Source organism: Aquarana catesbeiana, linkage group LG04 (genome assembly GCF_042186555.1).
Source record: "Aquarana catesbeiana isolate 2022-GZ linkage group LG04, ASM4218655v1, whole genome shotgun sequence".
NCBI classification, from domain to species: domain Eukaryota; kingdom Metazoa; phylum Chordata; class Amphibia; order Anura; family Ranidae; genus Aquarana; species Aquarana catesbeiana.
Window position 1 is genome coordinate 338609823 of NC_133327.1, and position 15304 is coordinate 338625126.

Sequence of the window (15304 nt, forward strand, 5' to 3'; positions counted from 1 at the left end):
CTCTAATATCCACCAGCTCCGTGATGTCATCATGGAGGAGTGGAAGAGGACTCCAGTGGCAACCTGTGAAGCTCTGGTGAACTCCATTCCCAAGAGGGTTAAGGCAGTGCTGGAAAATAATGGTGGCCACAAAATATTGTCACTTTGGGCCCAATTTGGACATTTTTACTTAGGGGTGTACTCACCTTTGTTGCCAGCGGTTAAGACATTAATGGCTGTGTGTTGCGTTATTTTGAGGGGACAGCCAATTTACACTGTTATACAAGCTGTACACCCACTACTTTACATTGTAGCAAAGTGTCATTTCTTCAGTGTTGTCACATAAAAAGATATAATAAAATATTTACAAAAATGTGAGGGGTGTACTTAATTTTGTGAGATACTGTATGTCTTTTAATTCACTGACACATATTCACTATGCCCTGTGAGTAGGCACTGCTTTGTCACACATTTCATAGAGCCTGCCTTCTGAACCACAGATGTGCTGAGAGGAGGAGTTTCAGGAGGCAGAGTCAGAACAAGAACTACAGGCAACAAGGTACCATGGGATATGTAGTTCTTAGATTTTAAAGTAAACAACAGAGAGGAAGATACAAAGCATTCAGGGAATCCAGGAAGATGTGGAAAGAGATGACCAGCAGACAGGCAGCACTCACAAAATGAAAGGAGATTTTTCAAAAAAGCTAATAGTCGATAATGACTATTGCTTGTATTGCTATTACAAAATGAAAGCGTAAGCTGTGACCATAAACTGTATGTTGTGACCAAATAAAGTGAATTGTGCAATGCTTTATGAAAGTTTATATTTCCTACCTCATGTATAGTTTCCCTGAAGATCATCTGAAGATATCTGTTTTTTTTTTTCTTGAACTGAACTTGTTGAATAGTTGTGTTTAAGGACTAGTTTACATTTGCTTCAAAGTCTTCAAAGTCTCCATAGATGTTTATCACAAAGCTCACTCAAAGCACCTGCAGCTTTTGAGAAGCTTTAATTCCTCCTTAGCTTTGCTTTGTTTTGGAGAAGTTGCAGGTATGAGATATCAACACATACACGGCATCTGCCAAGCTTCAACAAAGCTTCAAAAGAGCATCACCAAAGCATCACTAAAGCTTCACCGAAGCTTCATCAAAGCACCAAAAACACAAACACAGGTCACAAAGCTTTATTGAAGCATCACAAAAGCTTAATCGAAGCACCAAAAACAGATCATAAAAGCATGTTGAAGTGGTAGACGCTTTAATGTGTGTTGAAGCCGAAGCAAGTGTAAATGAGCCCTAACAGAAAATAACTATGAGTTAGGTTCATGGCATTTAAATAAGCTGAAATTAAAACTCTAAAAAAAGGTAAGGGATTGCTTTTTACATTTTCCTGTTCATTTTTTTTGTCACTTGTGGGATGTAAATGTGCATACATTAAGTTGGAATAATGAAGCGAAATGGGCAACTATTTATATGTTTAGAATTAACTTCCTAATTTTCTTTTTGACATTTAAACATTCTCCAAATTAAATTTCACTTGCAGTTATTATTCAAAAAACATAATAATTTAAATTACGTCAATATGTAGTTTTTAATGTTCATTCCTGTGTCAAGAAGTAACACCAAGCAGATTTACTTTTTTGTAAGTAAAAATCACTCAGGCAGTGCTATAAGGGGAGGTGAAACAAATGCATTTGCTGAAACTTGTAATGTCTTTAAATAAAGCACAGATAAAAAATAAATCTCTCAACATGATTGGACATTTTAAATGAGCATTGGTTCATTTTGATGGAAAAGGATACCCTTCAGTTAAGTTATTATGTTTGTTTTGTATACATTTTGTCATTTTAATATAGTTTTTGTCTATTAATAATGATGCAGAATGGGTCGACCTGCTATATGTTGATAATTGGAGGGGGGGGGGGGGGGGTGTCATTTAAATGTTCTCTTTATTAATTTTCACATTTAATTATTATTCAAAAAACTTGAATTTATTCTACATTGATTCTATTTTAAATGATGTCAGGATGTGTTTTTTTAAAGTGTGTTACTAAACACAGGACCCTGCATTGACTATATCTGGTCTCCCATGGTACACTGAACTAAATATAAACTGCTAAATACCTTCTCTCATCAGCAGTATATAGCAGTCTTGTGACATCTATCAGTGTCTGGCCAAACACTGGTTAAAGCTTGTAGGAGGAGTTTGCATTCTCCTATGAGGCTGCATGACCCCTGACCCTCTGTCTGGACAGTGCGGATTGGCCCTGTGCTGATTACATACACCCTCCCATTAAAAAAAAAAAAACTCACTAGCCATACACACCAAACTGAGCATGTGCAGAGTGTCTCAAAGGGTCTATTCTTGCAGCAGATGGATTAGGGACAGTAAAAGAAGGGGAGGATCATAGAAAACAGGATCAAACAGCCTCTTTACACAATGCAGAGGATTAACCCCTTAGGTTCCACAGTGAGTATAACAAGCATACTGCATATACAGACTGATTTTTTTGTTGTGGGTTTAGTAACACATTAATGTTTATTTCTGTTTGAAGAAATAACACAAATCAGATGGCCTTTTTGTAAGTAAATATTGTTATTATTGATAATTTCAATGGTTATGACAGTTATGATGTCACAAACATTACCACCTTGTTTAAAAAAGTAATAGTATTCTCAGTGAAAATCATGTCGGCAGAGTCAGAAAGTGGATGTGAAATGACTTCAGCTGCTGAAACCTGTAATGTCTTCGAAGATTATTTAAATTAGGCACATATATAGAAAAATAATCTCTCAACATTTTAAATGAGCATGGAAAAAGATACCCTTCAGTAAAATTGTTATGATTGTTTTGTTTAAATGTTGTCCTTTAAATATTGTTTTTGCCCTTGTTCACACCAGTGCGACTTGTCATGCGATTTGAGAGTTAAAGTTCACATGACATTATAAGCTTGCTTAAAAAAATCTCCATTCATTTTGTGAGTTCTGCTTGCCTTCTGGCCATTTCTGTCTACAATTTCCTGGATTCTCTTGCATGCTTTTCAGCTTCTCCTCTGCTGTTTACTTTCCAGTTCTAAGGACTACATATCCCATGGTACCTTGCTGTTTACAAGCTGTGATTTCTGCACTAACTCTGCCTCCTGAAACTCCTCCTTTCAGCACCTCTTTAGTTCAGAAGGCAGGCTCTGTGAATTCTGTGACTCAGCAGTGCCTATCAGCAAGGCATAGTGAATACGTGTCACAGGTAAAGTAATGTGTGGGGAGCTTCACAAAGTAAATTTACAAACCGTATTTCAAGATCATTCAGATTAATAGGAGTGGGCTAGAAATAATTGAGATACAATATGTAAATAAAATATGACTTTAAATTTTTACCATAGATTCGCATAGATACATTTCAACATTAAAGCCCCAGTTGCAGATCACCACAACCCCCCTCCCCCCCATGGAACCCCTCTGGAATAATTTATACTTTAAAAAAATGTTATACTTACCTTTTTCAGATGTCTTCAGGTTGGTTACATGACAGGCTGGATCTCCTTTACTACTTCTCTAGCTCAGGAGGGGGCTAAAAGATACACAAAATATATACTGTTTGCTTTTATAAGATACATTGTTACAAGATTTTGTTCATAGTTGATGTTGCAGTGGACTAAGAGCTGTGTTATTAGGATTAGCCAGGTTAATATAAACTCTGAATCCTTGCATTGTGAAAGAAGGACATCATGATGATGTCCCTTTCTGTGGGCGGGTCCATGATGTCATGAACCCTCAGTATTCCAGGATGCTATTACTGCATTGTTTTGCCCGCATGTACTGCTGCCAAGCTTGAGAAATGACTGCTTGAGAAACTTCCACTCCAAACCTATTCCTTGATATGTACACCACAGGCTGGCTGTGGCTCCAGACTAGATTCCTGTTCACCCCCCATTCACCTGCGTAGCAGCCACAACAAGCTCCAATCCAAAAGGCTTAACTAGAGCCTTCAGGGCCCTGATGCAAGAAACCATGAAGGACCCCCCTGGTCCTTGGCTGGAGCCCTTTCCTTTGATCCTGGTGCCCTTTACCCCCATCATGAGATCCTTTTTTTGGTGTCACAGTGGGCCACCTTCCTGCCATCTTGGGGTCCCCCACTGTGACGTAACGCCTGAGGCCAGTCGCAAGTGTGACCTTTGCAACCCTGGTAATTCTGCCACTGCTGTTAGCAGTTTTTTTTTGCTGTTTTATTTATTTTTTTACTATTTTATTTTTATTACTCTTTACGTATTTTTGGGACCCCTGTCGGGGGGGCTTTGGGTAGATATCAGGGGTCTAAAAAGATCCATGATGTCTCACTTTTGAGACAGAGAAAGGGACTGGGGACAAATTCTACAGCCTCAGCTGCACAGAATGAATGAACAGGAATAGCTCTGTACAGAGCTTCCCTTTCATTCACAACCTGAAGCATAGTACATTTACTGCCCATCACTAACTCTATTCATTAAGACATGGAAGTAAATGACACATATTTACTGGCCTCTTCCCCGCTCTCCATCCTGCAGAAAATAGAGGAACTGTTGCCCTTGATTGCCCTCCTGCAGCAGCTGAATGTCTGCGAGAGGGATTCAGGGGCTACATGGAGGGATCTATCCAGCTATACGGAGGGTCACATGAGCCTTCTGGAGCACGGGGCTGGGTCATAATGGTGACCCCTGTAACCCCTGTAAGTACACCCCTGCTCCAATCCACATAAGCTTTACAACCACCTGGATCTTCATTGACAACTCTGTAACCTCTGCTGGCAAAAGGACTTTTCTAGTAACCTGAAGCAGATTTCCTCCGCATTGAAAAGGGTACAGCAGCTGCCTACTGACCAAAATTGCAACATTTACACAGCTCTGGCTCATCCTTGCATCACTTACCTTTCCACCAAACTGTGAGGGCAATACATATACTTTCACTGTATTTTACCAAGTACTACTTTTTTTGTCCAAATCTTTGCCTTATTCCAGTAAACCACTTCAGCCCCGGAAGGATTTACTGAATTCCTGACCAGGCCATTTTTTGCGATACGGCACGGCTTTAACTGACAATTGAGCGGTCATGCGACACTGTACATAAACAAAATGTATGTCCTTTTTTCCCTACAAATAGAGCTTTCTTTTTGCTATAATAAATATCCAAAAAAACTAATTTCTTCATCATTTTAGGCCAATATGTATTCTTCTACATACTTTTGGTAAAACAGATCGCAATAAGCATATATTGATTGGTTAGGGGATATATTTATCACAATTTTATTATTATTCATTTTTTTACTAGTAATGGTGGTGATCAGTCATTTTTAGTGGGACTGCACAGATTGGACACTTTTGACATTTTTTTGGGACCATTGACATTTATATAGCGATCGGTGCTATAAATAGCCACTGATTACTGATCACTAGGAACAGCAGATCTCACTCTGCTTCCCTGACAGAACAGGGATCTATCTGTTTACATTGACAGATCCCCGTTTTGGCTCCCTGAGGAGCGATCACGGCTCCGGTGTCACGCTGAGGGAGCGCATGCACCCCCTATAGCTCATAAAGCACCGGGTGATGTTGACCACGCCCCCTTATGACATCACAGTCCCAGCATGCCCAGGGACTGTGACGTTACAAGGGGGCGGGGTCACCGCCTATATAAGTCATTGCTGAGCGCTCACACAGCATTAAAGCGGGAGAGCACGTCGTGTCAACATCGGAACAAGAGAAGATTGAAGAAGACGACGCAGAAGTCCAGGCCAATGCTAGCAAAAGAGCGGCAGAAGATAGCGGAGGAGCCGGCAGAAGAACTGGACACCGGGAGAAGAGGTCGAACACTAGGAGAAGAGGCCGGAGAGCGGGAGAAGAACTGGACACCGGGAGAAGAGGCTGGAGAGCACGGCGAAGTCGGAAGAAGACCCCCAGAGCTGTCTAATAAATTACTTTAAAAACCTGTGTAGTGTGTTTTTTTATTGACACTTTTTCTCTAGGTGAATGGGTAGGGGTATGATGTACCGCATACTCATTCACATAGGGTGGGGGGCTGGGATCTGGGGGCTCCTTATTAAAGCCCCCCCACCCGCAGACCCCAACAACCAACGGCCAGGGTTGTCGGGAAGAGACCCTTGTCCTCATCAACATGGGGACAAGGTACTTTGGGGTGGGGGGCCGTCAGGGCGCCCCCTCCCCCAAAGCACCCACCCCCCATGTTGAGGGCATAAGGCCTGGTACGGTTCAGGGGGGGTGCTCGCTTGTCCCCACCCCCTTTCCTGACTGGCCCGGCTGCATGTTCGGATAGGGGTCTGGTATGGATTTTGGGGGGACCCCACACTGTTTTTTTAAGTGTAGGGGGTTCCCCTTAAAATCCATACCAGACCCAAGGGCCTGGTATGCCCTGCGACGGGGCTCGCAAGGTGTCAATCTCGCCGATAAAAGCGGCGAGATTTACTGTCTTTTCTAGTCCTGTCGTACGAGTCACGTTCAAAATGAACAGACTTGTTTGTGTGTGGGCAAGTCCGTTCATTCGGAAAGTCTGTCGTAACTTCGTCAGGAAGACCAGCGGACATAGTCTGCCGGAAAGTCCGGTCATGTGTAGGCAAGTCCGTCTGTAGTCCGGTTGTGTGTAGGCAAGTCCGTTCGTAAAAAAAGTCCAGCGCAAGTCTGTCAAAAGTCTGTCGGAAAGTCTGTCGGACCAGTCCGGTCGGAAAGTCCGCCTGTGTGTACGCCCCATAAGAGTTATTATGGGAAAAAGGTGTCTCCACTTATGCTTTATCACCAAGGCTTGTTTCCACAAAAACCCAAAATTTTCAAAATCCAATTGTCATAGAGACAGAAAGTGATGTGAAATCTTCTGAACAGGGACATAGACAGCAAAACAAATGTTACAGGGGTGTTAACCCTTCCCTATGCTATCCAAAAAGCTTAAAAATTATTTTTTAAGCTGAAGCTACACTTAAAAAATGGACCTGTTACGACTTACATACAAACCTACAGACCCTATCTTGTTTGTAACCCGGGGACTGTCCGAGATTGTTGATCCAGGGGATATCCAATTATCTTAGAGGATCAAGAAGGACTTTTTTTTTACCCCGGTGAAGTAAATTGGACCATGCTATAAGGTTTTTTTTTACTTTCCTGTGAGTCAACTGGGGTTTTAAGTTTCTGTATATAGAGGTTTATTCATTCTATTTTTTTTTTCAATTGCTTGAACTAGATAGACTCGTGTCTTTTTTCATCATGACTAACTATGTAACAAACATTATGACAACTTTTTTTTTTAAAATCTATGATGTGAATTAATCTTCAGTCATGTCAATGAAACAAAACATGCTGATCACTAAGGTGATACTCTCCGGTTGCACTCTCAATGTTACACTCTCCTTTTGATAAATATTGTAAGTGTCTAAATATGGACATAATATCGGTCAGCCGAAGGGTTTGGTATGGATTCTGCGAGGAAGCCCATGCCATGATATGTTCACTAACTGAATGACATCCAGTTGCAGGCACCCAGCAGGGCCGTTTTTAAGGCAGGGCAAAAGGGGCAGCTGCCCTGGGCCCTGTCATTGTTGTGGGGCCCAAAACATCTGCCTCATACTTGCCAACTATCCTGGTTTAAATTCCCTCGTCCCTTGAGGTTTTAGTCCCGTGCTGTGTCCCAATATCTCAGTGTGAAGTGCTGCTACTAATGCTGCCCAGCCCTGCCCTATTGTTGTGTACAGACGACTCACCTGCAGACCCTGTGTTTACATGTAAATCACCGGCATTCATATGTAAATAGAGGCGGCATTCATATGTAAATAGCGACGGGCGGTGGCATTCATATGTATATCATGCCCCCCTGAGGTCATATCCACAGTAATCTCTAGCAGCCAATCAACAAGCAGAAATCATGTGCTGTAACCTCTAGCAACTAATCAGTGAGCCATAATGTGTGCTGTAACCTCTAGCAACCAGTTAGTGAGCGGTAATGATACACTGTAACCTCTGGCAACCAATCGCAATAGCTGCCTGATCTGATTCCGTAAACTGGGGGGGGCCCAAGAAAAGTTTTGCCCAGGGTCCAATCAATATTAAAGACGGCCCTGGCACCCAGGATTCAAATTCCCTTGTCCCTTGAAATTTTAGTTCCGTGTTGTGTGAAGTTGTTACTAATGCTGTTCAGCTCTGTCTAGTGCTGTGTACAGATGACTCACCTGCAGACCCTGTGTTTACATGTAAATAACCTGCATTGATATGTAAACAGTGACGGCATTAATATGTAAATAGCCGCGGACCAGCTGCATTGATATGTAAATAGAGGGGACATTCATATATATAGCCGGAGGGTGGGGCTGAGTTATACATTCAGCGGCTATGGACGCTGAATGCTGGACTCAGGAGCGTGCCTGCAAGGTAACCCCCTTGGGAGAGCGCTTCTCCTAGGGGGTTATCTGACCCCAGAAGATGAGGTTTGGGACCACTTTGTGCAAAACGAGGTACACAGTGGAGGTAAGTAAAAAAAAAAACAAACCCTTACAATCACTTTAAGCCTAACATCAGCCTGTTCTGCAAAGGTGAGCAAATTGAAGGTGGAACTCTTTTTCAAAATAAGATGGTGGCACTGCACTGTGAATTTTGGTGCATGTGAATACGCACAGGTCAGCAGATGCGTGAGGGTGTCATTAACAATTAATGGAACTGATGTGTATCTGCTAAAGGGCAGCACGTTTCTGTGGTGTCAGGAAAGCGATCTTGCATGCATTCCTGACACACACAAATGTGAACGCAGGCTAAATGTCTCAGGTACATTAGTGGTCAGTGTAAATCTTCTCATTACATTGGGGCTTGGTGCACAATCTTTTCATTCACACTAGTAACCAGTGTGATTGTCCCCCTTACATTGGTGGCCAGTGTAAATCCCCATTACATTAGTGGTTCCTGTGAATGCTCCTATTACATTAGTGATCAGTGTAAATCCCCATTACATTAGTGGTCAGCGTAAATCCCCATTACATTAGTGGTGAATGTGAATCCCCATCACATTGAAGTTTTCTGTATATTGATGGGTCCCCTCACCTCCCCAGAACATAGTATGCAGGCTGTGAGGAGATGATATGCTGTAACCTTTAGCAACCAATCAATGAGCAGCAATGATGTGCACTAACCTCTTGCAACCAATCACTGAGCGGTGAGGATATGCAGTAACGTCTAGCAACCATTTAGTAAGCAGTAATAATGTACAGTAATCTCTAGCAACCAATCAACAAGCAGAAGTCATGTGCTGTAACCTCTAGAAAATAATCAGTGAGCCATAATGTGTGCTGTAACCTCTAGCAGCCAGTCAGTGAGCAGTAATAATGCACTGTAACCTCTGGCAACCAGTCGCAATCGCTGCCTAATCTGATTCAGTAAACTGATTTTGAGTCTAGCTCCTATTTATTGTAGACTCAGAGCAGGTGGAGAGCGAAATTGTATGGGAGGTGGGGGGGGGGGCAAGAAATTGTTTGCCCGGGGTCCAATCAATATTAAAGATGGCCCTGATGAACATGTAAGGTTTTATTTAAACTCTATATGCCTGCAAACTAAAATGTCATCCCTCTTTCTGAGTCACTAACTTGGAACAAACAGCAGATCAGGAAATTAGGATACATTTAACAGGCCATTTTTGCCTCAGGAACTTTATCTTTCAAAGTAAGAGGGACAGGCTCCATGTATCACTCAAAACAAATTTCTTATAATGGGCAGCATTGCTCATTTTCACACACGTGAAAAATAAAATTGCATGTGAATATTTAATCAGGTGAAAATGAAAATGACATTGCATGTGAAAAATGTCTTATGTTGAACTTCTGCGGTTATTAGTCTTGGTAAAACTCAAGCCCTTTGTGTTATTCTAAAATAAAAATTCTACTTAGTTTAGTGCATCAGTCTAAAAATCTCTGCAGTGCAAGAATCAGCAATATTAAAAGACACTTAAGCAGATGTGATACAAAAAACCTTTTAATTTCTTTTTTTTTAAAGTAAAAGAATAATGACTCTGCAAGTTTGTGTGGCAAAATGAGCAATAATTTGATAAACATTGTCTTTCCATTAGATTAGATCAATTAATCTGATTCTAATTTGGCTAAACATTACCATACTCAAATCCCCAGAGCCTTGTGAATAATCTCTAAACACATTGACACTCTCTCAGCAGTCAAACATTATCCCTACTCACACTGTTTGTCCATATGGTCTCATCCCATGGTGAAGCAGAGCACCCTGCTGCTTCAATCAAATAAATGTCAATTATCTGAGATGAATTTTTAGCAAGGCTATGTGATTCTGATCCAGCCAGCTAAAAATCATTGAAATAAGTTTCCCTGAAATCAATTTCCCTTTTTTTCCTAGTGACATTGTTTGTTTTGTTTTCCCAGGAATGTAACTACAAAGCAAATAGTGTGCTTCTACAACATGAATACTGCAAATTACAAATCATACTGTATGTTCTTGGATGTGTTTGAGGGTGAGACTATATAGGGACTTTAAATGACTTTTGTTGGGTTTTTTATTGCACATTTTGACGACCAATATTAAAAAAAGAGATATGAAGTTAAACAAGAGGAGTTACATACACTACATTGTCAAAAGTATATATCAAAAACATATCTTATATTACTGCAAGAGTCTGATATCTGGGTGTGAGTTTAATGTGGGGGTATACCATTAAATATACCTTCCTAAAGTTTAGAAAGATATGTTTTTAAGAAGGGCTTATTGTACATAAATATAGGAACTCTGCTGCAAGAAGTCTACACGTACAGTGGGTATAGAAAAGAGTCACCCGAAATTAAAATCATCACCCTAAAATGAAAACATACACACTTTTTGTTTTAGGCTGGGCTTACATTGCCGCATGGCATGGCTCACAGCAGGGGTCCGGTGTGTCCCTGTTCATCGTTTTAGGTCCAATTTCAGCACAAATTTTTGGTTGAATTTGGACCTGAAAAAGACCAGAAGACGCACAGGACCCCTGTGCAATTCGCACTGGAGCCGCTCCAGAGATGTGTGAACCGGCTCCGTAGAGACGGTCACAATCTCCTGACATGTGAATTGGATGCGGATTTGGATGCACATCCAATTCGCAATAGTGTGAACCCAGCCTTATCCAGCTGTATTTACTCAGTGCAACTTATAACATCCAAGTGAAAGATATAACATCAACATGGCAGAAAAAAATTCAAAGACAGAATTACTGAGTTGCAAAAAGGATCACCCCCTTATTTCAGTATTTTGTTGAACATCTTTTCGCTTTAATTACAGCCTTTAGTCTGTTGGGATATGTCTCTACTAACTTTGCACATCTAGACTTTGCAATATTTGCCCACTCTTCTTTGCAGAACTGCTCAAGTTCAGTTAAATTTTAACTTGACCATTTGTGGACTGCAGTCTTCAAGTCATTCCACATATTTTCAATGGGGTTTAAGTCTGGGCTCTGACTAGGCCATGCAAGGACATTCACATTTTTCTCCTTCAACCACTGTGTGGTCATTGTTGCTATGGGTTTTTGGGTCATTTTCATGTTGGAAGGCAATCCTTACCATCGACAACCTTCTGGCAAAGGGCAGCAGATTTTCCTTCAGAATTTGTAAATATTTTGCCCCATCCATTTTTTCTATCCTGGCAAGTGTTCCAGTCCCTGCTGCAGAAAAATACCCCCATACCAGGATATTACCACCTCCATGCTTTATCGTAGGAATGGTGTTATTCGAATGGTGAGCTGTACACATATTGTTTGGTGTTGAGGCCAGATAATTAAATTTTAGTCTCATCTGACCATAACACCTTTTTCCATGCAGTCTCAGAATCTTCAAGGTGCATTTTGGCACAGCTCAGCCCTGACTCTTAAGGAATCGCTTTTTCCCTACTACCCTCTCATGCAAGCCACATTTGTGGAGAGTTTGTAATATTATTGTCACATGCACACAATGACACTCTTTGTCATAAATTCCTGTAACTGCTTCAGAGTTGCTGTAGGTCTCTTGGTAGCCTCTCTGATAAGTTTCTTCCTGGCACTCTTATCCAGTTTGGAGGCACATCCTGATCCAGGGAAGGTCTGAGTTATACCAAATACCTTACACTTCTTAAAAGAGAAGTATGGGTTTGGGGGTTATTACAGTTTTATACTTACCCAGGTGGATGCAGATGCTGCATCTGTCCTCTTGCGTCTCTTCACTGAGAACCGAGCCATCGAACACCGCCAATGGCTCGGTTCTCTTGGGTCCGAGCAGAGGGCTGCTGCCTGTCAATCAGCAGCTCCCCTGCTCTGCTCCTCCATGCTCATCGTAGCGCTGAGCTGTGGAGAGGTGGGGAGCAGCTGTCTCAGTGGCTCGCTGAGAGGTTGAAGCAGCTATCAGTCCAGGCACTTTGCGGATCGAGACTCCCAGAGTCAGGATGATGTGGTGCCTGGACTGATATTGGTGACGTCAGCAGAGAGCAGACTTCAGACCGCTCTCTGCTGAAAACGAGTCACAGGAGTGCAAAATGAATTGCACTCCTGTGACCCATAGGAGAAGCCCAGCCAAACAAGCTCAGGCTGGACTTGTCCTTTAATAACAAACTTCACTGTGCTTACGGGCATTAAAAAGGCCTTTGAAAATGTTTCTGTATCCATCTCTTAACTTGTGCTTGTCCACAACTTTACAACTGGAGGTCTTTTGACAGTGCCTTGCCACCCATAGTAGACTGTTTGCTTCAGTTGCACTACCAGGGACTGAAATGCTCCAGGAAAGCTCTTTTCATGTCGAGCTAATCAAAATAACCACAGCTGATCACAGTTGAAAGTCAAATGGCTTTGTGCGCCATTAACCACTTCAGCACCGGAAGATTTGGCTGCTGAATGACCAGGCCTTTTTTTGTGATTCAGCACTGCGTTGCTTTAACCGACAACTGCGCGGTCATGCGGCACTGCACCTAAACAAAATTGACGTCCTTTTTTTCCCACAAATAGAGCTTTCTTTTGGTGGTATTTGATCATCTCTGCGTTTTTTATTTTTTGCACTATAAACAAAAAAGAGCGACAATTTTGAAAAAAAAACAATATTTTGTACTTTTTGCTAATAAATATCCCCATTTTTTTCAAAAAAAGCAAATTTTTTCCCAGTTTAGGCCGATATGTATTCTTCTACATATTTTTGGTAATAAAAATCGCAATAAGAGTATATTAATTGGTTTGCGCAAAAGTTATCGTGTCTACAAAATAGGAGATGGATTTATAGCATTTTTATTATTATTATTTTTTTTTTACTAGTAATGGCAGCAATCTGCTATTTTTATCGGGACTGCAACATTATGGCGGACACATTGGACAGTTTTGACACATTTTTGCGACCATTGGCATTTATACAGCACTCAGTGCTGTAAAAATGCACTGATTACTGTAAAAATGTCACTGGCAGGGAAGGGGTTAACACTAGGGGTGATTAAGGGGTTAATTGTGTTCCCTGTGTGTGTTTCTAACTGTAGGGGGAGGGAACTGACCTAGAGGAAATGACAAATCGTGATTCCTAGCTATTAGGAACTCACAATCTGTCTCTCCTCATAGAACATGGATTTGTGTGTTTACACACACACGTCCCTGTTCTGCCTCTCGTGCCTGCGATCGCTCTTGGCCGGAAGTCATCGCGACCGCTGGTTACGAGCATCGGCACCCTCGCAATGCAACGGGCACACACACACAAGCCTCCCTGCTATCCCGCTTAAAGGGACTGACGTATAGCTACGACAGTTAGCACGATCGTGCCGACCTGCCACAGTATAATGACGGTGGCTGGTCAGCAAGCACGTTAAGAGGGTGATTAGCTACACCTGATTGCATTTCCAAATCATTTTTAGGAGGGGGTGATCCTTTTTTCAACTCAGTTATTCTGTTTTTGAATGTGTTTTTTGACATGTTGGTGTTATATTTTTCACATGAATGTTATAAGTTGCACTGAGTAAATACAGTGGGATAAAACAAAAACTATGTCTGTCTTAATTCCAGGCTGCAAAGCAACAAAATGTGATTCTTTTCTATACCCAGTGTCTATAACTAATTCTCTGTTTTACTGCTATACTATAACTATAAGAGCTTTTACCCTAGTAGGTAGTAATGCTAACTTTGCGCATATATCACTTCAGCCTGTCAGATAAATTACAAGACTAAGGCCCCTTTCACACTGGGGCGGTTTGCAGGCACTATTGCGCTAATAATAGCGCTTGCAAACCGACCCGAAATAGCTGTTGCTGTGTCTCAGGTGTAAAAGCCCCAAGGGCTTTCACACTGGAGCGGTGTGCTAGCAGGACGGGAAAAAAGTCCTGCTAGCAGCATCTTTGGAGCGGTGAGAGAGCAGAGTATACACCGCTCCTTCACCTCTCTTGCCCATTGAAATCAATGGGACAGGGCAACTATACGGTGGTTTTTAACCCCTTCTCGGCCACTAGCGGGGGTTAAAACCACTTGCTAGCGACTGAATACTGACGGTAAAGCGCCGCTTACAATAGCGGTGCTTTACCGCTGACGCTGCCCCAGTGTGAAAGGGGCCTTACTGAGGACGTTACTAGAAGGTACAAGGACAGAGACATATAGTGTATCTCTGCTTGATGCTCTCAGTGTGTGGTTGTAGTAGTGATGTCTCAGTTAAAACCAGATGACCACTGCTATAGCATGCGCGACCTATAGCAGATGTCATCTGAGGACAATTTGTGCATGTATACTGGTACTTGGTGCCTCCAGGAGCAGCAGATTATGTGGTTTCATCAAGGAGATGTCCTCTAACAAGCAATGAAAATGTGGAACTAGAGAGGTTAATAGCAAATTGTTAAATGGACTAGGATGTATCCAGCTAAGTGCAGTTAGTACCATGTAATGAGACAGATGCAAAAGCAAGAATTGTTGCCAAAGTTTATTTCCAGAGGTAACCACAGCCAAAATCAAACCAGGACACAAGGCAAATACAAAGTCAGAAAACACAGCCAAGATCAGGACAGGCAGAGTACTAGCGAAGTCAGAAAGAAAAAGTTCAACTATTGAAGTGAATCTGAAATGCAAAATGAAGAACATCCCCAAGCTAACAAAATCCACATCGACCAACTACTGAGAGTAGCTGAGGTCCTTTTAAAATGGTGGTGATCAATTAGGATAAGCGGGAAAGGCTGGAACCAAAAGGCAGACAAACAACCTACCTGAGTGCATAGAAAGGGTATGGTTGAGCAGGTGCTCTCATGCACGAGTGATGCAACTGTTGGAAAGAAGGTAAATGGGAGACATTCTTGATGTTAATACTAACAATTCAAATGAGTCATAATGCAAATCAAAATAT